General features: G+C 38.4%; 1 pseudogene; it reads right to left on the bottom strand.

Moving 5' to 3' along the window:
- Window positions 1-26,961, bottom strand: part of LOC143030234 (peroxisomal acyl-coenzyme A oxidase 3-like) — a 105,608-nt pseudogene that overhangs the window by 46,250 nt on the left and 32,397 nt on the right.

Below are 26,961 nucleotides of genomic sequence, written 5' to 3'. Positions count from 1 at the left end.
ATAAACACTTCTTCACAACGATGCCACCCAAAAACCCACCAAAGAAAGTAACCAAGCGTACAGCTAAACCTGTGCACCTTTCTGTGTCGCAAAAACTGGAACTTTTACGTAAAATAGATGGGGGAATGAGTGTTGCCCAAGTCTGCGAGCTGTATGGGGTGAAAAAACAAAATAGAAAAATAGTACAGTACCTGTATATAGTATATGTATGTTGTATATGTGCATGTTGTAGAAGGTAATATATTATATTACAGGACAGTATAGGACAGCTATGCGAGGTGAAGTCCGGGGGTGGGTTGTTTCCCGGACATATATAGGGTAAAGTCCAGAAAGGGGGTAGGCCCCCGGACATTTTCCATTGCAGGACATTTGCTATTCCCGGTCAAGCCTTCCCCCCTTTTAGTCCTGCAAATCGAGGGTTGAGTGTATATGGATGATGTTGTGATGCATGAGGTGGAATGGGTGGGGGGATGGAGGGTGAGGTAGTATGTGTGAGCAAAATTTGACGCAGCCTGAAGGGATTTCTCCCCGTCTTCTCCTTTTATGCAGGGGGGACGGAGAGGGGGGGTCGCCGATTTAATGAAGCGGCCTTGCTGTGGATGTGCTGTGTCTGGCAACACTGCTTCTGACCCAGGGCAGTGGACAAGGTGCAGGGATGACCCATCATCCAGGAGATGCTAAGATAAGAGGGAGGGTGAAGGGGTGTGGAGTGTATTCAGGGATGGAATGGGTGGGAATGATTCTATGCCTTTTCCTTTTTGGCTACCTCCCTTGTAAGGGGGAAAAAGCCTTGGTATATGTATGTAGGCACGTATGTTCCTATAGCTCCTTATTCTGTCCTCAGCAATGTGCCTTATATAATAAAGGTAACAAATATAATAACCCTTACCCTTAACACAACTAACCTTTATCACTTGTCATTTCATGTATAGGTGAAATATTCCATCTGATGGCTAGGATGTCATCTGCCTCATCCATATAGTCAATTGTCCCCATTGGGTGAACACATGTAGCTGTGCTACGTTTGTTCCATAAAGCCAAGAGCCAATTACTTGTCTGCTGCAGAAGAACATTGTTGTCTCCTTCATAAGTACAATTAGCATCATTGTCATTTCGGAGGGGACCAAACCCTGCAACTGGAAAGGAGAAAAGTAAGGAATCAAACCTGTCTTTTTTTTTATGTCCCTGTGCACTAGCTTTTTCTCCTTGAAACATACCTATTCTTTCTCTATTCCTTTTTCTCTTTTATACTTAATTGCATCCCTCTCAGGTTTACCTTCTATTTAATTTCTCTTTCTCTTTAACTTGCTCACCTTCAGCAGCACCCAGCAGTTTGGTAGATTGTGATTTATAAGACTAATTACCTTCCAAATATCCATGGCCTCCACAAGCTTCTCGTCCTTCTTGTATAGCATCACGTGCAATCCATCCTGAGAGTGGTTTGCCAGCTGATGACAAAGCATGCACTTCTTGCCCAAACAGAGCCTACCCAAAAATAACAAGAAGTTCAAAAACATAAAGTACATACAAATATATAAAAATGGCTTTTTCCCTCTTACAAGGGAGGTAGCCAAAAACAAAGGCATAAAATCTATTCCCACCCATTCCATCCCACATACTCAACTTACATTCACCCCACTCTCTCCCTCTTGGCTCCTCCTGGATGATGAATCATCCCTGTGTCTCGCCCACTGCCCTGGGTCAAAAACAATGCAGCAAGACACAGTACATCCAAAGCAAGGTAGTTTCATTTAATTGGCAACCCCCCTCCATCCCCTCATGCAGAAAATGAGAAGACAGGAAGAAATCCCTTCAGGCTGTGTCAAAATATTCACACATACTCCCTCACCACCCCCACCCAGTTATAAATCAATAAATGGTAATGATAAGACACAACAATAGTGTGCTCTACATTAGTATGCTTCTTCATAACACAGACAGCACATTTTTCTAAGTGAAATATACACATTTAGTACTGTGTTACTCCAGCTATTGGATATTCAATCAATCAATCAATCCTTTGACCTAGGGCTCTCTTGCAAGAGACCTGTATTTCCATGTAATCCAGCCCCAGCCACCAGGCTGCCCATATCCCCCTGAGAGAAAAGATTTTGTGTAGTTGTATTTATTGTGATGGTGTAGGGTGGTGTATAATAACATGTATGTTTTCTATGTGTGATGATTGCATCTTGAGTATGTCTGTTATCAGATAATTTTTTATGGTGTATTCTTGGATCTAACCATCCTTTTATATATACATACATATACCAAGGGTTTTTCCCCTTTACAAGGGAAGTAGCCAAAGTCAAAGGTATAAATCCACTCCCACCCATTTCATCTCCACATACTCCACTCCATTCACCCCACTCCCTCCCTCTTTCCTTAGCTCCTCCTGGATGATGGGTCATCCCTGCATCTCACCCACTGCCCTGGGTCAGAAGCAATGTAGCAAGACACAGCACATCCACAGCAAGACTGCTTCATTTAATCGATGACCAACCTCTCCTTCACCTCACACAGAAAAAGAGGAGATGGGAAGAAATCCCTTTGGGCTGCATCAAAATATCATTCACACACACACTCTCAACCCCAAGCCCCACCCACTCCCTTCTATGCAGCATGGCATCATCCATATATAACCATTTTCCACTCATTCCTATCTACTGTCTTCTCCCTGCCTTCCTCAAAAGACATTCCCCTCTTTCCTAATGGCCCTTTTACCCCATCCATCCATCTCTTCCTTGGTTGCCCCATTATGTTCACTCCCTTCACCTCTGCCTTCCACACCTCTTTTACTAATCTTTCTTCCCTCATTCTTTCCATGTGTCCAAACCATCACAATACTACTTCATCAACCCCATCTCTCAACTCCCTTTCCACCCCATTCTCCTCCTAACCTCCTTGTTTCTCATTCTATCCTGCCTAGTAACCCCTACCATACTTCTGAGGCATTTCATCTTAAACACATTTAAACACTTCCTCTCTTATGTTACGTGTTTCTGACCCATACAGTGCCGTTGGCATAATCACCCCTTTGTACAATCTCCTCTTAGCATCCATTCCCAAATGTCTATTTCTCATTACACTTTTTAATTCCTCAAGTCATTTACTTGCTTCTCTCAATCTACATTCTACCTCCACCTCCACTCCTCCCTTTCCCGCCATATTCGCACCCAAGTATTTAAAGCTATCCATTTCCTCCAGTCTTTCTCCCTTAATACTCACTTCCAATTTGCTGCCATCCTCTCCCCTTGTACATCTCATCAACTTTTACCCACACTGGGGATAGGACAAGGCATCCTACTCTCTGTAGCCCCAAAAGGGACATTCCTAAAAAAAGCAAAGCAATGGTAATTCCTTTTATATGGGGAAGAACATTTTTTGTATATGTATATATGTACCACTTAACCAATTGGAAAATCCTGATATGCAGCATACTCAATTACTCATGGGTGCCAAATAGTAGATAAAGAATGGAGTAGGTGGTGAGAATGTTTCATGTAAGTTCAAGGGAATTTATCACTGCCTGAAAGGGTCTGCCATGGAGAGAGTGAATGATCTGAGATGGGGCTATGTCAAGGTTTTCTGGCGTTACCATGAGTATATGTATGTACCATGAAAGTGAGGAAAGGGTGGTGGATGGGAGTGGAATGGGTGGGAGTAGGTATATAACTTTGACTTGGCTACCTCCCTTATATGGGGGAAAAAGGTTTTGGTATATAGATAGATAGACCATAGTTATTCAAAGACTCCTAGGTAATTGGCAATAGCCACTGGAATGGCCCATAAGATTAGAGGAGTTTATGTTTAGTTTCACTATTCAAGGATAAGGGGATGATACATATACCAAAGGCTTTTTCCCCCTTACAAGGGACGTAGCCAAAAAACAAAGTCATAAAATACATTCCCACCCATTTCATCCCCACATACCCTACTTCCATCCACCCCCCTCCCTTCCTCTTATCTTGGCTCCTCCTGGATGATGATAATAATAATTGTTGACTCAAGTTTCACTGAGTGGAAAACCACAGCTCCACAGTAGCTGGTAATGGTCCTTATGTCCTCTCACAGATTTCTCTGGAAAGAAAATTTGTCTGTGGTGTATTATTGTGGGACTGTTTCTATGTCACTGGTTGAAAGTAGTAGGAGGGAAACAGTTGTCAGTTGTCACCACTCCATGTGTGGAAATGTGAAAGAAATACAGTTGAATTTGATCAAGAGAGAGGTTGGGCCCAGTTCAGAGACCAAGTATCAGCTCTGACCTGTCAAAAGTGAGTGGGTTGATTACAGATGCAACTAAAAAAAAATGTGGTGTCTGAATCCAAATCGCCTAAAGTTCAGTATATTGTTCTTCTCCTAATATTTTGTCCATATATCTTTGATGTTTCTCTCACAAATTTTAATTACTGTACTCGTTAGGGACACCGGTCTATAATTTGATGGGTCTTCCTTACTTCCCCCCTTATATATTGGCACTATATTGACATTTTTCCAGTCTCCTGGTAGTTTTCCTTCTTTGAGTGAGCATTGAACTATTTTGTATATTTTTTCTGTAAGTTCACCTATCCATTCCTTTAGTATCCAGTTTGCAACTCCATCCAGGCCATGTGATTTGATAACATCAAGCTTTAATATTTGATTCCTTATTTCATTCTAAGTAATATTTAATTCCTTCATTGGAAGAAATCTTACTTCATTTCTTTGATCACAGTTTTGTAGATTTTCTTTTTCTTTGGTGAATACAGATTTGAAATTTTTGTTCATAATATCTGACATTTCTACATCTACTGTGTATTCTCTGTTACCTTGACGTAATTTAAGTATTTCCTGTTTATTTTTTAGTTTTCCATTTACATATCTATACAATAATTTGAGTTGATCTTTACATTTGTCTATTATGTCTTTTTCATAATTTCTTTTTTCTTCCCTATGTATTTTTACATATTCATTTCTTAGTTGGTATATATTTTCCATTTCTCAGATATTTTTTCTTTTTTCCATCTTTTCCAGGCTTTATCTCTTCTGTCTTTTGCCTCCCTGCACTTTTTATTGTACCAGGATTTTATGTATACCTTTTCCTGTTTTTGTCTAGGTACATACTTGTCCACTCCTTCATTATAGATTTCCTTCCAAATTGTCCATTTCTCTTCCACCTTTGTTTCTTCATTATTAAATTTTTCCCAATTTGCTTCTTGAAAGAATTTTCTAAGTTTCCCAAAATCTGTTTTGTTATACATTAGTCTTCCTTTTCTGTGTTTTTTATTTCTTTCTATATTTGTTTCTTCATTTAATTCTAGTTCTAATAGTATGTGATCACTTTTTCCAACTGGTGTCTTGTATTCAATTATCCACAATTTTGGGTTCTGATGTGAATATCAAATCCAATCTTGAGGGTTCATTGTTATTTCTATATCTGGTATTTTCTTTGACCCATTGCATCTATGTGTAATCAATGGTTATTTCCAGTAATATGTTTCCCCAGTGATCTCCACCTTTCACAGTCATTTCTTCCTAACGTATTTCTTTTGAGTTAAAATCACCCATAATTACCAGATTTCCTTTTTTCTTTAGTATTTCATTTAGTGTTTTTCTTGTGTCTTCCAGCATTTTGGAGTGTTCACTTTCATTCCATGCATGAGTTTTAGGCAGGACATAAATCACTGCATACTTTCTATTTTTCATATCTCTATCCTCAACTCTTATCATAATCAACTCCACATTGTTCTCTCCTTCTGTGATTTTTGTCACATTTAGGCCTTTCTTGGTTAGCAACATGACTCCTCCACCCTGCTTTGTTTCTCTGTTTCTGATCCAACAATTATACAATCCTTGGCCTATACTATTTAGTAGTAATGATCCTTTCAATTTTGTCTCCACAATCCCCATTATATCTGGTTTTTCTTGTTCCAGATAGTCATTCAATTCATCTATTCCTGTGAGAGAGATTGTGCTCATAACACTATATGATGGAAAGGAGAGATAAAGGGCTTAAGTGTGTTTCAAATGAAACATTTGAGAAGTATGGTAGGTGTTGCAAAGATGGATACAATGATAAATATGGAGGTGAGGACAGAGAATTGGGGTGGAAAGAGAGCTGTGAGATAAGGTAGAGCAATGAATGCTGGGGTGGTTTGGGCACATGAAAAGAATAAGGAAAAACTAACAAAAAGTGTGGCAAGCAGTGAATGGAGTGAATTTGAGAGGACGAACCAAGAATTGGATGGATGAATGAATTAAAGGGGCATTTGGTGCATTAGGAATCTTTGTTGAGTAAGAAAGACAGGGTATAAAAGATAGTAGGGAATGAAGAGTGGTTTTAAATGGATGAAGATATGACATGGCCCAATGGGATGTTCTTCTTGTCAGTACCATACATTTTTCAAGTAGATGAGGGGGGGGGGGAGGGTCACCATATAATGAAATGGTGGAAGTAAACCAGTTCTGACTATCAGGCCCAGAAGTGGTGCTGTGTCTCACTACATTGCGTTTGGCTTGCATGGTGTGGCATGGGAAGGGATGACCTTTCATCCATGAGGTACTAAGATATGAAGGACAATAAATGAGTGTAGGGAGGGTATATGCTTTGACTTGGGCCATCCCACTTACAAGGTGAAAAAGGCCTTTTGATATGTACTGTATGTATATATGCTACATATTTGAAGTTATAGAATACTGTTGAACAATGCTACTTACAAGTCTTTCTTTATCTGATGAAGCAATCATTTCCATTCTAAATCCAATAAATTTCCAATTAAATGTTTTGCTAAAGTTATCCAATGCATAAGTTGCAGCAACATAAGGGAACAAGCGCCATTGCTGTTGAAAAATAGAAAATACCAAAGTAAATATTAGTAAATTAGAATATACCTCATAATCTACCTAACTTCAAATCTAGGTTGAAGATAATTTTGTTGGCACTTACCTGTAAAAAAGATATACCTGGGCCTCACAAGAAACACATACATACACATACCAATGGCTTTTTCTCACTTTCAAGGGAGGTAACCAAAAACAAAGGCATAAACTCCAGTCCCACCCATTCCATCTCCACATACTCCACTCCCATTCACCCCACTCCCTCCCTTTTATATTGGCTCCTCCTGGATGATGGGTCATCCCTGCATCTCACGCACTGCTCTAGGTCAGAAGACATTCCAAGGCAGCATTTCCACAACAAAACTGCTTCATTTAATCAACGACCACCCCCTCTCTATCCCCTCATACAGAAAAAGAGAAGCTGAGGAGAAATCTCTTTGGACTGCATCAAAATATCATTCATACATACCCCCTCACCCTCCATCACCCACCCACTCCCCTCCATGCATCACAGCATCATCCATACACAACCATTCTCCACTCATCCCTATCTTCTGTCTTCTTCTTTCCTTCCTCAACAGACATTCCCCTCTTTCCCAGTGCCCCTTTTACCCCATCCATCCATCTCATCCTTGGTTGCCCCCTCATGTTCACTCCCTCCACCTCTACCTTTCAAACCTCTTTTACTAATCTTTCTTCACTCATTCTTTCCATGTGTCCAAACCATCCCAATATTCTTTAATCAACCCTATCTCCCAACTCCCTTTCCAACCCCACTCTCCTCCTCACCTCCTCATTTCTCATTCTATCAAGCCTAGTAACCCCTATCATACTTCTGAGGCATTTCATCTAAAACACATTCAAACTCTTCCTCTCTTCCTTTCTGCCCCATACAGTGCTGTTGGCACAATCACTCTTTCATACAATCTCCTCTTAGCATCCATTCCCAAATGTCTATTTCTCATTACACTTTTTAATCCACCAAGGCATTTACTTGCTTCTCTCAATCTACATTCCACCACATTCACACCCAAGTATCTAAAATTATCCACTTCCTCCAGTCTCTCTCCCTTAATACTCACTTCCAATATGTTGCCACATTCTTCCCTTGTACATCTCATCACCTTATTTCACCCACATTTATCTTCAACTTCCTTCTTTCACACACCTTCCTAAACTCTGTCACTAACTTCCTTAATCCCTCCTCTGAGCCTGCCACAAGCGCAGTGTCATCGGCAAACAACATCTGGCTTATCTCCCACTTTTCTCCATTTTCTTTAACCATCTCCAATCCCCAGCCCATTACCCTTGCATTTACCTCTTGCACCACCCTATCCATGCATAAATTGAACAGCCAAGGTGATGTAACACATCCCTAGTGAAGTCCCACCTTTACCTCAAACCACTCACTCTCTCCACTTCTAATTCTAACACAGGGACTACTACTTGTAAAAACTCTTGACCGCTCTTAGCAGCTTTCCTCCAATCCCATATATCTGCAATACTTCCCACTGTGCCTTCCTGTCTACCCTAAACCAATAAAGGCCCAAAATCTTTACCTTTTCCTAAAGCTTTCTCACAAAGGATTACAAAGGCGGAGCACGCCGACAGGAGACCTTTTGATCCATATCTAGGTCGGATGCGAAAAAAAAATCATATTTATAATAAAACAATAAATAAAAACTATAATAATGTAAATAACAAATAAAATACATAAATAAATGCATAGGTATAGTTAAATAATAAACAAACAGGTAAATAGTAAATAATAATAAATTGACATATAACTAATAATAAATGAAAATCAGACAGACAAATGATAACAAAACAAAAACAAATAATATAAGATAAATTATAATCATTACAGCATCTTACTTAGGTATTTATCTAAATGATTCTTAAAGCTTCGAACTGAACTACATTGCACTACCTCTGCAGGAAGTTTATTCCATTCATTTACTACACGGTTGGCAAAGTTGTTTCTACCTACTTCTAAATTGAATCTATTTCCGGATAGTTTGAGACCATTGTTTGTCTGATTCTCATTCAATGTGAAAATTTGGTCACTTTTGATGTTGTCAATTCCCTTTAAAATCTTAAAGACCTGTATCAAGTCACCTCTGAGTCTACGCTTTTTTAGGGAAAACAGATTCATGTGTTTTAGTCGATTTTCGTATGATTTATTTTTGATATTTGGAATCAGTTTTGTGGCTCGCCGTTGTACTTTTTCCAGTCTGTCAATGTCTTTAATGAGATTCGGTGACCATACAGAAACAGCATATTCCAAATGTGGACGAACTAACGATTTATATAGCTTGTTAATGAGTGATGGACTTTTGAAATCAAAAGATCGCGCAATCAGTCCCAGAATCTTATTTGCTTTCTCAGAGGCTGAAATACACTGCTTGGATGATTTGAGGTCGTTACTGATAATTACGCCGAGATCTTTTTCACTATCCACTTTTGTTAACGAATTACCAAATAACTTGTAATCGTACTTACTGTTATTTTTACCTATGTGCATTACCTTGCATTTACTTGTGTTAAATTTCATTAGCCACTTTTCAGACCATTGCTGTAATTGATCTAAATCTTCTTGAATATCTAATTGGTTTGAGTGATCATTCGCCACTCCGCACAGTTTTGTATCATCAGCAAATTTGGAAACAGTAGATTTTAGTCCATGGTCTATATCATTTATATATACTATGAATAGAAGTGGCCCAAGAATGGAACCCTCAGGAACTCCACTTGCAACACTTTTCCATCCAGAAGTTTTTCCATTTAAAACAACTCTCTGTTTTCGACCCTTCAACCAATTACTAGTCCAATCTAATAGGCTACCACTTATTCCATGCAAAGCTAATTTAGTAAGTAGTCTTTCGTGTGGGACGGTATCAAAAGCTTTTGCAAAGTCTAGATATACTAAATCTATATTGTTTCTTTTGTCATAATTCGAGATAACTGTGTTGTAGAATTCGAGTAAGTTAGTTACGCAAGAACGTTTCCGTCTGAAACCATGCTGGCTATCATTTATCAAACGGTTACTTTCTAAATGATGTTCGATAGCATCTCTGATGATAGTTTCCATTATTTTTCCTACGATTAATGTCAAACTTATAGGCCTATAGTTATTTGGTTTCATTTTGTCACCTTTTTTGAATATGGGAGTAACGTTAGCTAGCTTCCATTCTCTTGGGACATCTCCGGATATGATGGATTTCTTGAAAATAATTTCTAATGGAGCAACAATCTCATTTTTCATATCTGCCTTACCACAAAAATCTGATCTATGCAACCCCTACCTGTCCTAAACCCACACTGTTCTTCACCAATTAATCCATCTGTTCCTCTAATCCTCTCAATCAAAACCCTCCCATAAGCCTTCCCAACTTCATTCAACAAACTGATCCCTGTGAAACTATACTCACCTTTGTCCCCTTTTCCCTTGTAAAGTGAAACTATATGGCTACTCCTCCAGTCCTCTGGCACTCTACCCTTTTTTAGACAAAACCCTTGAATACAATGATGCATACATAGGCATCATGAGGCATGAGTACATGAGGGTGCCAGCTTCAGCTTCCTGATTATATTCATTTTGTATGTCCGCCAGCTAATGTGCGTGCAAATATTTGACTCATATTGAAGAGGTTAAACAACTTCACCAGCCAGTCCATCACTGTACCTCCCTTTTTTAAGCCCACCGCATGACACCAATCCAATCCAGGTGCCTTACCTGCTCTCATCATTTTAATAACTGCTTTCACCTCATCTTCCTTGTTTCTCCTCCATTTTCCTCATTCATCACTGTCATTTTCTTAGTGCTTCCCACTGCAACTACCTTTCCCTCCCTATCCTCCTTCACATTTATCAACTCTGTAAAATATTCTGCACATCTTCCTCTTACTGCCATCTCTTCCATTATCATCTCTCCATCTGCACCTTTTAACTTTTCTTCTCTACTTAAATATAAGCCAATCTGGAAGAAAAACATAGGTAAATACTAGATGTGAGCAGGGTTGAATCGCTGTTGGGTGTCATCTCCAAAAAATGCTGTAATATTGAGACACCACAATGAAACCAAAGGTATGATGAAGAAAACTTTTGTTTTTCCGGCTTTGCAAGAGAAGGTAAAAGTATAGATTTAGAAAGGGAGATAAGGTATAAAAATATTTCATGGAAACAAGAGATTACAGTTAAAGATATTATAGATCTAAAAGCAGAACACAGGGCAATATACCTGTATAGAGAAATGAGCGAGTTGAAAAACAGAATGCTGAAACCAACAGAGAGCTTAGTGACCTAAAAAAGAACTAAACATAGTAAAAATGGAAACAAAAGGATTAAAAAGGAAGATACCAACAAAAATGAGGTTTTGAAAAGAGAAGTAAAAGAACAAATGCAAGCGGTGACCAAGAAAGCTGGAGATAGCATAAAGGAGAAATATCTTCAAGAAACCAAAAACCAATGGAAAGTAGATCAGAAAAAAACAAAAATAGCTTTTAAAGAAATTGTACAACAATAAGTGGAAGAAAATGCAAAGGAAACACTCATTAAAGTAATCAAAGAGAAAGAAAATTGGGTCAGGGACACAGAAGATAAAAAAAAAAGTGCATAGTAGTATATGGTATTAAAGAAAAACACAATGTAGATAGATACTTAAGAGAAAAAGAGGAGAAATAGCAAAAGAAATTCTGAAAGAGATACAAGAGGAGGGACAAGAGATGGAAGAAGAAATAAGAGTGCACAGAATGGGACTACACTCTAAAGAAAGAAATAGATCTCTAAAAATTAAACTAAGGTCACAAATGATGGCAGAAGAAGTATTAAAAAACAGAAAAGTTGGCAAAAAGTAAAAACTACAAAAATATATGGATAAAAAAGGAAATGAGTGATGAGAAAAATATAAAAGACACTAAAAAATGAAGCTAATGAAAGAAATGAGAGAAGAATGGAGACCAAAAAGTTTTTTTGGAGTGTTGGACTTGAGGCTGAGAAAATGGTATACCAAAAGAAAGGAAACACAGGAAACAGAAAACAAGGAGGAAAAATAAAAAATTAAAAATAATGTATACCAACAAAGATGGCCTGATTTCAGGATTAAACTAATTAAATGATTATCTGGCAAAAGAAAAACCAGATATAATGGGAATTGTGGAGACGAAATTAAAAGGTCCACTACCACCAAATAGTGTTGGACAAGGTTTATAAAATCACTGGATAAAAAAATGGAAAGGAAAAACAGGATGGAGGAGTCATGTTTTGACTAAGGAGGGCTTAAATTTGACAAAGATCACAAAAGGAAAAAATAATGTGGAATTGATCATGATAAAAGTTGAAGTCAAGAGTTTTTATGAGAGTAGTAGAGCTTGTGTCAGGATTGGAAATGGAGAGAGTGTATGGTTCGAGGTAAAGGTGGGACTTCGTCAAGGATGCGTTATGTCACCCTGGCTGATCAACTTATACATGGATGGGGTGGTGCGAGAGGTAAATGCAAGGGTAGTGGGTCAGGGATTGGAGATGGTTAAAGAAAATGGAGAAAAGTGGGGGGTGAGCCAGCTGTTGTTTGCGGACGACACTGCGCTTGTGGCAGGATCAGAGGAGGGATTGAGGAAGTTGGTGACAGAGTTTGGGAGAGTATGTGATAGAAGAAAGCTAAAGATAAATGTGGGTAAAAGTAAGGTGATGAGATGTACAAGGGGTGAAAGTGGCAGTAGACTGGAAGTGAGCATTAAGGGAGAGCAACTGGAGGAAGTGGATACTTTTAGATACTTGGGTGCAAATGTGGCAGGAAAATGTGGAGTGAAAGTGGAGGTAGAATGTATATTGAGAGAAGCAAGTGAATGCCTTTGTGGATTAAAGAGTGTAATGAGGAATAGACATTTGGGAATGGATGCTAAGAGGAGACTGTATGAAGGAGTGATTGTGCCAACAGCACTGTATGGGGCAGAAACGTGGAACATAAGAGAAGAAGAGAGAAGAAGTTTGAATGTGTTTGAGATGAGGTGTCTGAGAAGTATGATGGGGGTTACTAGGCTAGATAAAGTGAGAAATGAGGAGATGAGGAGGAGAACAGGGGTGGAAGAGGAGCTGGGAGATAGGGTTGATGAAAGAATATTAGGATGGTTTGGACACATGGAAAGAATGAGTGAAGAAAGACTAGTAAAAGAGGTATGGAAGGCAGATGTGGAGGGAGTGAACATGAGGGGACGTCCTAGGATGAGGTGGATAGATGGGGTGAAGGGGGCTTTGGGGAAGAGGGGAATATCTGTTGAGGAAGGACGGGAGAGGACAGGAGACGGGTGAATGGAGAATGGTTGTATAAGGATGATGTTGTGATTGCATGAGGTGGAATGGGTGGGGGGGTGGGGGGTGAGGTAGTATGTGTGAGCAAAATTTGACGCAGCCTGAAGGGATTTCTCCCCGTCTTCTCCTTTTATGCAATGGGGGGACGAAGAGGGGGGATCGCCGATTTAATGAAGCAGCCTTGCTGTGGATGTGCTGTGTCTTGCGACACTGCTTCTGACCCAGGGCAGTGGACAAGGTGCAGGGATGACCCATCATCCAGGAGGTGCTAAGATAAGAGAGAGAGTGGGGGTGTGTGGAGTGTATTCAGGGATGGAATGGGTGGAATTTTTTTTATGCCTTTTCCTTTTTGGCTACCCCCCTTGTAAGGGGAAAAAAGCCTTGGTATATGTATATGTATATATGTAAAAGTTGAAGATATATGTAGTGATATATGTGCCCCCAAAAATACATTCTTAGAAAGAGTGACCATTCCAAAATGTTGGAAGACACAAGGCATACATTACATGAAATACTGAAAGGATGAAATTTAATAATTATGGGTGACTTTAACTCTAAAGAAATATGTAGGGAGATGACAGTGAAAGGTGGAGAGAACCTTTGGGGAAACACACTACTGGACATGACCATTGAATGCACAATGACGCAGTGGGTAAAAGAGAATACCAGATATAGAAATAACAAAGAACCATCAAGACTAGATTTAATATTAACATCAGAGCCTGAAATTGTAGATAAAATGGAATACAAGACACCAATTGGGAAGAGTGACCACATACTACCTGAGCTTAAACTAAAAAAGGAAATATATTTGGGAAGAAATGAGAAACACAGAAAAGGAAGACTGATGTATAACAAAACAGACTTTGGGAAACTCAGAAAAAAATTGTTCAAAAAATGAGTTGGGAAAATTTCTTTAATGAAGAAATACAGGTGGAAAAGAAATGGATGATATCAAAAGAAATTTATAATGAAGGAGTGGATATGTATGTACCAAAACAAAAACAGGAAAAGGTGTACATTAAGTGCTGGTGTATTTAGGGATGAAATGGGTGGGAGTGTTTTTATGCCTTTCCCTTTTTGGCTACCTCCCTTGGAAGGGGGAAAAAGCCTTGGTATATGTATGTATAACAAAAAATGTAGGGAGGCAAAGGATAGAAGACACAAATCTTGGAAAAGATGGAAAAAGAAAAAATGGGAAAGTGGTACATATATATCAAACTAAGACATGAATATGTAAAAATATGCAGAGAAGAAAAAAGAAACTATGAAAAAGACATGATAGACAAATGTTAAGATCAACCTAAATTATTCTACAGATATGTAAATGGTAAACAAAAAAACAAAAACAAAAAACAGGAAATTGTGCAACGGCATCAAGGGAACATAGAATATACAGAGGATATAGAAATGGCTGAAATTATGAACAAACATTTCAAATCTGTATTCACAAAAGAAAACATACACAACTGGGATGAAGGGAAGAAAGATCCCCCCAATGAGAGAAATAATTGTGACACAGAAAGAAATAGGGGACCAAGTAATGAACCTTGATGTCAGAAAACCACACAGCCTGGACAGAATTACAAACTGGATACTAAAAGAATGTATAGATGAACTAAGGGACAAAATATATAAGATAATAGATTGCTTACTCAAAGAAAGATAGGTACAGGAAGACTGGAAAAATGCTGATATGTCAATATATAAAGGGGGAGACAAGGAAGACCCAAAAAACTATAGACTGGTCTCCCTTACAAGTACAATAGCCAAAATTTGTGAGAAAGTTATCAAAAGTAGATGGACTAAACATCTATAGGAGAACAATATACTAAATCCAAAGCAATTAGGTTTTAGACAGGGAAGATCATGTGCCACAAATCTGATCTGTTTCTACATACATATACCAAAGGCTTCTTCCCCCTTACACAAGGGGTAACCAAAAAGAAAAAGGCATAGAAACCACTCCCATTCCATTCCCTATATATTACACTCCCCTCCACCCTCCTCCCTCCCTCTTATCTTGGCACCTCCTGGATGACGGGTCATCCCTGCATCCTGTCCACTGCCCTGGGTCAGAAGCAGTGTCGCAAGTCACAGCACATCCACAGAAAGGCCACTTCATAAATTCAGCAAACCCCCCTTCTCGGTCCCCTCATGCAGAAAAGGAGAAGACAGGGAGAAATCCCCTCAGGCTGCATCAATTTTTTTCTCATACTTCCTCACCCCCATCCTCCACCCACTCCCCCTCATGCATCACAGCATTATGTATACACAACCCTTCTCCATTCACCCCATCTTCTGTTCTCTCCCGTCCTTCCTCCACAGACATTCCTCTCCTTTGTAATGCCCCTTTGACCCCATCCATCCATCTCAAGATGCCCCCTCATATGCCTTCCTTCCACTTCTGCCTTCCACACTTCTTTTACTAATCTTTCTTCACTCATTCTTTCCATGTGTCCAAACCATCCTAATACTCTTTTATCAACCCTATCTACCAACTCCCTTCCCACCCTCATTCTCCTCCTCACCTCCTCATTTCTCACTCCATCTAGCCTAGTAACCCTATCATACTTCTCAGACATTTCATCTCAAACACATTCAAACTCCTCTCTTATGTTCCGTGTTTCTGCCCCGTACAGTTGCTGTTGGCACAATCACTCCTTCATATAACCTTCTCTTAGCATCCATTCCCAGATGTCTATTTCTCATTACACTTTTTAATCCACCAAGGCATTTACTCATTCTCTCAATCTACATTCAACCTACACCCCCACTCCTCCTTTCCTGCCACATTCACACCCAAGTATCTAAAACTATCCACTTCCTCCAGTCTCTCACCCTTTATGCTCATTTCCAGCCTGCTGTCACTCTCTCCCCTTGTACATCTCATCACCTTACTTTTGCCCACATTTAATAAACTTCAGCTTCCTTCTTTCACACACCTTCTCAAATTCTGTCACTAACTTCCTCAATCCCTCCTCTGATCCTGCCACAAGTGCAGTGTCATCAGCAAACAACAACTGTTTCTATTCTAGGTTAATAGATCTAATGCAAGAAAGAGATGGATGGGCAGACTGTGCTTTCCTGGACTTACAAAAGGTGTTTGATAAAGTACCACACAAAAAATTAAGAAACTCTAAACAACAGGAGGTATACATGGAAAATTATTTAAATGTATGGAAGATTTCTTGAGAAGAAATTATAAGTGGAATCCCACAGTGTTCAGTATTAGCTCCAATAATGTTTGCAATATATGTAAATGACATGAATGAAGGTGTAGAATGTCACATGAACTTCTTTGTAGACAATGCAAAACTACTAATGAAAGTGAGTACAGAAAAAGATTGTGAACCGCTACTGAGAGACCTGGACAAGGTCTGGGAATGGAGTCAAAAGTGGGAAGTGAACTTCAACATTAAGAAATGTAGTATAATGAAATTTTGAAAAAGTAAAAGAGAATATCAGGACAATAAGAAATCAGTAAAGGAAGTAAAGAAAGTTGGTTCCAAAAAGGACTAGGAGTAATTATCACCGAAGATAAACAAAATAGTCTGAGAAACCTAAAATTTACTAAGATCAATAAAAGTGGCTTTTAATTACAGTCAACTCCCCGTTAACGTGAGGGTTACGTTCCTGGAGATGTCGTGTTAATGGAAATCGTGATAACGAAACATAATTTCTCAATAAGAAATAATTGTGATACTGGGGGCTACGTTCCTGGACAACGGGAAAGTCCGTCTATTTTTGGGATTTTATTACTAAAAATCCTGGACAAATACACTATTAATAAATTTGAAGGTTACAGAAACAATAAAAACACACATTCTTACTATATTGGTATTTATTGTGCGGTAAAATAAAAAAAATTATGCATGTAAACATTATGATGCATCACTACCATCACTGTCGCTTGCCATGCTCCCGTCCCCAACCTTACTCCCCTCTCCTTCCTCACCTCGCCCTGCCTCCTCACCTCCCTCCTCGCCTCGCCCTGCCTCCTTACCTCCCTCTCCCTCCTCGCCTTGCCCTGCCTCCTCTTCCTTTACTGTTTTTTTTTTTTTTTTTTTAAGAAATGGTGGAGTTTCGTCTGCATTGTCTTTTTCTTCTTTTATCTAACATCATTTTGTAACAGTTCAGCTCTGACATTACTTTTCTGGCCATTGTTGCACTTCTGTTAATATTCGGATCTATGGCTTCCAAGATATCCCGTCCTTCTTGTATAAACGAGAGTCCTTTTTCGAGATCACTTTTGGTAAAGACTCTCTCAGGCTCTGGGGTTTCTGATATAGACCGAGATGCAGCTGCCACTAACTCTGCATTCTGTATCGTCTCCATATCTAACAGTTCTTCATTAGTCAGCTCCACTGTGTGCAATTCTAGCAGTTCATCAATGTCCTTCTGCTCAAGTTGGTCAAACACGGCTTCCCTGGCCTTATCAAGACTGTCCTTGTTAAGTTTAGAGACATTTTCTTGGATGTCAAACCCAACGAAATCGTACACCAACAACTGAGGGCACAGATGTTTCCAAACCCCATTTAGGCATTTCCTTTGCACTTTCTCCCAAGATTCTTTAATGAAGCAGAGAGCATCTTTGATAATGAACTGCTTCCAATATTCCTTCATGGTCATCTTGTCTTTTTGTGTCCTCTCAACCATGTCAGTCAGAGTTGAACATAGATAATACGACTTGAAGGTTTTAATAATTCCTTGGTCACATGGCTGCAGAATGGAAGTGGTGTTTGGCAGCAAGAAAGAGAGCTGGATGTTGTTGGAGAGATTTTCTATTGACGGGGGATGGCTGGGAGCATTATCCAAGATCAGGAGAATCTTGAATGGCATCTCTTCCTTCTTGCAGTAAAGTTCTAACTCTTTCTCCAATTTCCCAAAGCAGTCCTTGAATATGCTCCCTGTCATCCATCCTTTTTTGTTGGAATACCAGTAGCAGGGTAGGAAGGTCTTGACGTAGCCCTGTGAAGACACAAGAACAAAATTAGTTTAGTGTGCCGTAAATTGGGAGTTGGTGACACAATTTTCTTTTTTCTTTTTTTTTGGTGCACAAAAAACGAGCGTTTACAATCTCAGTAAAAAATTTCAAAGCTTTCATGACTAATAATCAACATCCATACATACACACCTTCAATGCTCGTGGATTTTCCAAGTGGTAGACAAGGGCAGGTTTCAGCTTGCAGTCTCCCTCTGCATTGGCACCGAACAAGAGTGTAAGATGATCCTTGGAGGCCTTAAATCCAGGTGCAGTCGTCTCCTCAACTGAGATATAACTCCGGTTAGGCAGTTTTTTCCAATATAGATCTGTCTCATCAATATTAAAAATCTGCTTGGAAGTGTAGCCACCTTCCTCAATGATGGTCTTGAGGGTAGCCGGATACGTTTTGTCTGCTTCCGCATCAGCAGATGCAGCTCCCCCAGTCATTTTAAGATTGTGGAAGCCATGTTGTTTCTTGAACCTGGAGAACCACCCAGAACTGGCATTGAAGGTCTTGGCTTTGTCTTTGTCTTCCTCATTCTCGTCTTGCACATCCTGGTAGAGACTTAAAGCTTTAGCTTGTATGATGGCCATGCTGATAGGGACATTATGCTTGTTTTGGTTTTGGATCCATTGTGCCAATAACTTCTCCATCCTCTCAATCTCCATGGATCTTGCTTGGGAACATTGTGAAGAGGAGGCTGATGTACCAGCAACAGAACTGGCAATGAACTTGTCAGCATTCGCCCTGATGGTCTGCAAAGTGCTCTCATTCAGTTCGGTAACATGAACAATAACAGAAGTTCTTTCATCCCGATCATAATGATCCAACACTTCTCTATGGTCACAAGTTTTCTCGACCTCTTTGCTGCACTCTCCTTTGGGGTACCAGGATGCTTGGGTACCATAGTACACAAATTTATGTAACACAAAACTTTGATAAAATTGTTTACGAGTTCCACATGCTATGAGGGCTGGCTTCACACTGAGGACAAGAGGCAGAGAGTGGGAGTGCGGGAGTCAGAGCATCTCTCCCGTGTTCTGGCGGCGAGATATTCAACTACAGTAGGTGGGAAATTCAACTCGCGTACCATCACCATCAGACATTTCGTGTTATCAGAATACATATTAATAAATCTTAAGTCATGTAAGATCGAAATTGTGTTAACAGAACTCATGTTAATGGGGAGTTGACTGTACTTGGATGTAATGGTAAAAAAATACTAGTTATTGATAAGACCAAGATTGGAGTACACTGTGACACTATGAATACCCAGTACAAAAAATACTGTATAAGGAAAATAGAAGGAATCCAGAGAGCAATGACAAAGATGGCCCCAATACTTTCAAAATTGACATACAAGCAAAGATTGTCTAATCTGGAACTACTAACCCTGGAACAAAGAAGAGAAAGAGGTGATCTATTGGCTATTTATCAGGAAAGGCATGGAAGTCCTTGACAGAGAAGACTTATTAAAATGGGATGGGAGAAAAAAAGGGGACATGAAAAGAAACTCAAAAAGGATAGTTATAGAAGAGATCTGAAAATAAAGTTTCCCACACAGAGTGGTGGATATCTGAAATAAATTGGACAAAACAATAGTGTGTGCAAACACCATACAAGAATTTAAGAACAAACTAGATGTTGTGAGAGACAAAGAGGGGTCACTACAAGCATGGCTCCCCTTCCTGTATGATACAACTAGGTAAATATACACTATGTAAACACCACAGGAAAAGGTTGTACATTACATGCTGAAGAAAATACTAGTCACACTTAATAAGACCAAAATTGGAGTACACAGCAAACACTATGGTCACCCAGTACCAAAAACAATATAGGGAAAATTGAGAGAATTCAGGGAGGCAATTACAAAGATAGCCTCAACACTTTCAGAACTGTCATAAAAAGAGATATTGTCAAAATTAGAATGACCTACTCTGGAACAAAGAAGAGAAAGAGGTGACTTGTTGACTATCTACAGAATCATGTGAGGTATGGAACTCCTTGACAGCGAAGACTTACTAAATTGGGATGATAAGAGAAATACAAGGGGACATGAACACAGAGTGCCACAGACATCTAAAGCAAGCTCCAAAATGCAGCGCTTTTTCAATAAATTTTGAGGAAACACCTAGCTCTGTATATGTGATAGGGGGTTATGTTTATCGAATGACTGAAATTATAGAGTAAATTCACTTAGTGAACACCACACAAAATGAAAAATGACGAAGAAGAAAGACATATAGTGAACCACCAACAAAGAGAAGCCTGGATGTAAGCAGAGTGGAATCACTGTTAGGAGTCATACCAAAAAAGAGCTGCACCATTGAAACACCAAGAATAAACCAAAGTTTAAGTAACACCGCTTTTTCTGGGTTTGCAAAAGAAAGTGGAATACTAGGTAAAGGTTTAGAATGGGAGAGAAAATCAAGGTACAGATATATCCTAAGTTCTATAATGAAATTATATATCTGAAAGCTGAATACAGGGCAATGTATAAAGAAATGAACCAGATAAAACTTGAAAATGTTGAAATCAATAAAGAGCTTCATGATCTAAAAAAAGGAATCAAGCATAGTCAAAAGTGAGAACAAAAGAATGAAAAATGAAGATACAAATAAAAACAAGGCTTTGAAAAAAGACGTAAAAGAACAAATACAAGCAGTGACCAAGAAAGTGGGAGAAACAATACAAGAGACAGATCTTCAAGAAATAAAAAATCAATGGGAAGTGGAACAAGAAAATAAAAAAATAACTTTTAATGAAATAGTACAGCAATAAGTGGAAGAAAATGCTAAAGAAACAGTTATTAAAATAATTAAGGAGAGAGAGAATTGGGTCAGAGACACAGTGGATAAAAACATAGTGTAGCTAGGTACCTAGGAGAAAAACAGAAAGAAATTGCAAAAGAAATTCCAAAAGAGATACAAGAGGAGGGGCAAGAAGTAGACAAAGAAATAGAAGTACACAGAATGGGATTATACTTGAAAGAAAAAAATAGGCCACTAAAAATTAAACTAAGATCTCAAATGATAGTGGAAGTACTATCTAAAACAGCAAAGTTGGCAAAAAGCAAAAATTACAAAAATGTATGGATAAAGAAAGAAATGAGTGATGAGGAAAATGAGAGGAAAAGATACTAAGAGTTGAAGCAAATGAAAAAAATGAGAAAAGAACATAGACTGAAAAGATTTTTTTTTTTTTTTTTGAGTACTGAACCTGAGGCTGAGAAAATGGTATATAAAAAAAAGGTGAAAGGAAAAAAATGAAAATAATGCCCACTAACATAGATGGCATGATTTCAGGATTAAATGAATTAAATGACTATCTGGAAGAGAAACCAGACATAATGGGAATTGTAGAGACAAATTAAAAGGAAATTATTGGATAAAAATAGAAAGGAGAAACAGGGTGGAGTCATGTTTTTTACTAAAAAAGGTTTAAAGGTGACAAAGATAACAGAAGGAAATAATAATGTGGAATAAAAAAAATATTCTTGGACTGAGAGTGACCACTCCAAAATGCTGGAAGACACAAAGCATGCATTAAATGAATTGCTAAAGGAATGAGGAAACATAGTAATCATGGATGACTTTAACTCCATAGAAATATGTTGGAAAGAGATGACAGTGAAAGGTGGAGAGGACCTTTGAGAAATATACTACTGGATAAGACCATTGAATATACAATGACTCAGTGGGTAAAGGAGAATATCAGATATAGAAACAATGAAGAACCATCGAGACTAGACTTAATATTTACAAGAGCCTAAAATTATAGATAAAATAGAATACAAGACATCACTTGGGAAGAGTGACCACACTGAGTTTGAACAACAAGAAGAATTTGATTTGGGAAGAAATAAGAAACACAGAAAAGGTAGACTAATGTACAACAAAACAGATTTTGAGATACTCAGAATATTCTTTCAAAAAGTTAATTGGGAAAACTTCTTTAATAAAGAAACAAAGATGGAAGAAAAATGGCATATATTAAAGAAATTTTTAAAGAAGGAATAGATAGGAAAGGGAGTACATTAAGTGCTGGTATAATAAAAATGTAGTGAGGGAAAAAATACAAGAGACAAAGCTTCGAAAAGATGGAAAAAGGAAAAAAACATGTAAGTGGCAAATATATATCAAACTGAGAAATGAATATGTGAAAACAGATAGGGAAGAAAAACAAAATTATGAAAAAGACATATTAGATAAATGTAAGGATCAACCTAGATTATTCTAAAGGTATGTGAATGGTAAATTGAAAATTAAATATGAAATGATAAAACTGCATCAAGGAAATGAGGAATACATAAATGTATAAATGGCAGAGATTATGATCAAACATTTTAAGTCTGTATTCACAATAGAAAATGCACATAATTGGGAAGAAGAAAAGGTAGAAAGATCCCTCCCAATGAAAGAAATAAATGTAACACAAAAAGAAATAAGGGACCAAATAATAAACCTTGATGTCAGAAAATCACATGGTCTGGATGGAATTGCAAATTGGATACTAAAAGAATGTATAGATGAGCTAGAGGACAAGATATATAAAATAATAGATTGCTCACTCAAGGAAGGAAAGGTACCACAAGATTGGAAAAATGCAAATATCATACCAATATATAAAGGGGGAGATAAGGAAGACCCAACAAACTATAGGCTGGTCTCCCTTACAAGCACAATAGCTAAAATATGTGAAAAAGTTATCAAAAGTAGATGGATTAAACATCTGGAAGAAAATAAGATACTGAATCCAAAACAATTTGGCTTTAGACAAGGAAGATCTTGTGCCACCAACTTGATTTGTTTTTATTCAAGGCTATTATAGAGTGTATTAGGGATGGAATGGGAGGGAATAGTTTTTATGCCTTTGTTTTTTGGCTACCTCCCTTGTAAGGGAGAAAAAGCCTTTGGTATTTGTATGTATGTAATAGACATAATACAAGGGACAGATGGGTGGATTGTGCTATTCTAGATTTACAAAAGGCATTTGATAAGGTGCCTCACAAAAAATTATTAAGAAAACTTGAAATAACAATAAGTGTACAAGGAAAACTAATTAAATGGATGGAAGATTTCTTGAATGGGAGAAAAATGAGGGTGGTAGTTAGAGACAAAAACTTGACTTGGGAAGAAATGATAAGTGGAGTCCCACAAGGTTCAGTGCTAGCTCCAATAATGTTTGCCATATATATAAATTACATAGATGAAGGTGTTGAATATTATATGAACTTTGCAGATGATGCAAAACTACTAATAAAAATAAGTACAGGGAAAGCCTGTGAATCACTTCAGAAAGATCTGGATGAAGTCTGGAAATGGAGCCAAAAGTGGGAAGTGAACTTCAACATCAAGAAATGCAGTATAACGGAGTTTGGAAAAAGTAAGAATAGAATATCAGAGCAATATAAGGTTGGTACAAAAGAAGTAAAAAAAAAAGTTAGCTCAGAAAAGGACCTAGGAGTTTATTAGCAAAGACATGTCACTAGACAAGCATATAAACAAAATAGTCAGAGAAACCTATAATTTACTATGAACAATAAAGGTGGCCTCTAACTACATGGATGAAAAAATTATAAAGAAAATATTAGTCATGCTGATAAGACCAAGATTGGAGTATGCTGTGACACTATGGACACCTAATACAAATAAAATATATAAAGAAATTAGAAAGAATCCAAAGAGCAATGACAAAGATGTCACAAAGACCTTCAAAATTGACTTACGAACAAAGACTGTCAAAACTGGAACTAATAACCCTGGAACAAATAAGAGACAGAGGAGATCTACTGGCCATTTAAAGAATCATGAAAAGTGGAAGAAAAACGAAAGGACACAAAAAGAAACTCAAAAAAAGGATAGTTATAAAAGAGATCTGAAAAAGAATAGTTTTCCACACAGAGTGATAGATGTTTGGAACATATTGGACAAAAAAATAGTATGTGCAAAAACCATACAAGAATTTAAGAACAAACTAGATGCTGAGAGATACAAAGAGGGTCACTACAAGCATAGTTCCCTTCCCATATGATACAACTAGGTAAAAAAGGACAGTTATAGAAGAGACCTGAAAAAGAACAGCTATCACCACAGAGTGGTGAATATATGGAACAAACTAAATGAAACAATAGTGTGTGCAAAAAAACATACATGAATTTAAGAACAATTTATAAAGACACTGTGAGATACAGAGATGGGACACCACAAGCGTAGCTCCCCTTCCCATAAGATACAACTAGGTAAATACACAAGCCAAGAATGGGAAATGAAGTTCAATACCAAAAAATGCAAAGTACTGGAAATGGGCAATAGCAGCAAAAGGCCATCTTTAAACTATTCCTTGGGAAGTGAACACATTACAAAAGCAAAAGAGGAGAAAGACTTGGGAGTGTTGATAAAAGATAACCTGTTGCCTAACAAACATATCAGCAAGATTGTGGGAGAGACTTACAGACTACTGCAGATGATCAAAATGGCATTTCAATATATGGATGAAGAGATGATGAAAAAACTTATTGAAACCCTAATATGTCCAAGACTGAAATATGCGTCAGTAGTATGGTCCCCACACAGAGTGAAGGATATAAGCAAGAACAAGAGAATACAAAAGGCAGCAGCCAAACTGGTCCCCAGCCTGGCAGATAAACCATATGAGGAAAGACTAAAAGTACTGGGTCTGCCAACTTTGAAATATCAAAGAGAAAGAGGTGACATGATTACAGTATTCAGGTCACTAAAAGGGATAGATTGCATTGATAGAAGAGATCTCCTGATTAAAAATGTGAGGGTTTTCAGAGGTCATGGAAGTAAATTAAGAAAGACATTGAAAGGATGTGAAGAAATACATATACATATACATACATGCGTATACCAACGGCTTTTTCCCCCTTACATGGGAGGTAGCCAAAAAACAAAGGCATAAATTCCACTCCCACCCATTCCATCCCCACATACTCCATTTCCGTTTACCCCCCTTCCTCCCTCTTATCTTGGCTCCTCCTGGATGACAGGTCATCCTTGCATCTTTCCCACTGCCCTGGGTCATAGGCAGTGTTGCAAGACCTAGCACATCTACTGCAAGGCTGCTTCATTTAATCAACAACCCTCCCCTCCATCCCCTCATACAGAAAAAGAGAAGATGGAGAGAAATCTCTTTGGGCTGCATCAAATTATTTTTCACACATACTCCCTCACTCCCATCCCCCACCCATTCCCCCTCATGTACCACAGCATCATCCATACATAACCATTCTCTATTCACCACTATCTTCTGTCTTCTCCCATCCTTCCTCAACAGTACCATTCCCCTCTTTCCCAATGCCCCTTTCACCCAATCCAACCATCTCATCCTTGGTCATCCTCTCATGTTCACTCCTACCTCTACCTTCCACACCTCTTTCACTAATCTTTCCTCACGTATTCTTTTCATGTGTCCAAACCATCATAATACTCTTTCATCAACCCTATCTCCCAACTCCCTTACCACCCCCATTCTCCTCCTCACCTCTTCATTTCTCACCCTATCTAGCCTAGTAACCCCTTTCATATTTATCAGGCACCTCATCTCAAACACATTCAAACTCCTCCTCTCTTCCTCTCTTATATTCCATGTTTCTGCCCCATACAGTGCTGTCGGCACAATCACTCTTTCATACGGAGTAATAGACTTGAGATTAAGACAATGGCGCTTCAAAACGAACAAAACAAGGGAAGAAGAAACCAGGGAGAAGGAAGAAAATTAAAAGTGGCCTATACCAACATTGACGGAGTAATTTCGGGACTGAACGAACTCAATGATTATCTATTAGAAGCAAAACCAGACATAATGGGAATTGTAGAGACTAAACTAAGAGGTGAAATACCATCCACTGTTATCGGACAAGGTTTATACAACTACTGGATAAAAAACAGGGACAAGAAACAGGGAGGGGGAATCATGTTCTTGGCCAAGAAAGACCTAAAGGTGACAAAAATTGCAGAGGGCAAAGGTAATGCTGAATTGATCATGATAAAAGTCGAAGGCAAGAATATGAAAAGTAGAAAGTTTGTGGTGACTTATGTGCCTCCAAAAACAAGCGCTTGGAAAGAAATCGAACATACAAAAATGCTAGATGATACAAGAAAATCACTCAATGAGATACTAATGGGTAAGGGTAATCTGGTAGTTATGGGGGACTTCAATTGCAAAGAAATTTGTTGGGACAGCATGACAGTGCAAGGAGATGACTCGTGGGGCAATGTACTGCTAGATATGACCATGGAGTACACAATGACCCAATGGGTCCGTGAAAACACAAGGTACAGAAATAATGAAGAGCCATCGAAACTAGATCTAATATTTACAACAGAGCCTGAAATAGTGCATAAAGTCCAGTATGAGACACCAATTGGAAAGAGTGACCATGTACTCATCGAAACTATACTAAAGGAAGAAATAGACATAGAGAGGAACGAAAAGCATAGGAAAGGAAGACTGAGGTACAACAAAACAGACTTTACAAAACTAAAGACATTCTTCCGGAATGCAAACTGGGAAATATTTTACAGGGAAGAAACAACTGTGGAAGAGAAATGGAATATATTGATGGAAAACTACAATGAAGGGGTAAACAGGCATGTACCAAGACAAAAGCGAGAGAGAGAGTACATTAAATGTTGGTTCAACAAAAGATGCAGTGAGGCAAAAGACAGAAGGGACAAAGCTTGGAAAAAGTGGAGAAAAGACAAAAAACAAAGCAAATGGCAAATTTATGTTAACTATAGAAATGAGTATGTTAATGTGAGAAGAGAGGAGAAAAGGAACCATGAGAAGGATATTATAGACAAATGCAAAGAGCAACCCAAAC

Source organism: Oratosquilla oratoria, chromosome 12, assembly GCF_046742065.1.
Source record: "Oratosquilla oratoria isolate Oo_2021 chromosome 12, ASM4674206v1, whole genome shotgun sequence".
Lineage (NCBI taxonomy): Eukaryota > Metazoa > Arthropoda > Malacostraca > Stomatopoda > Squillidae > Oratosquilla > Oratosquilla oratoria.
This window is presented reverse-complemented; position numbering and strand designations above follow the sequence as displayed.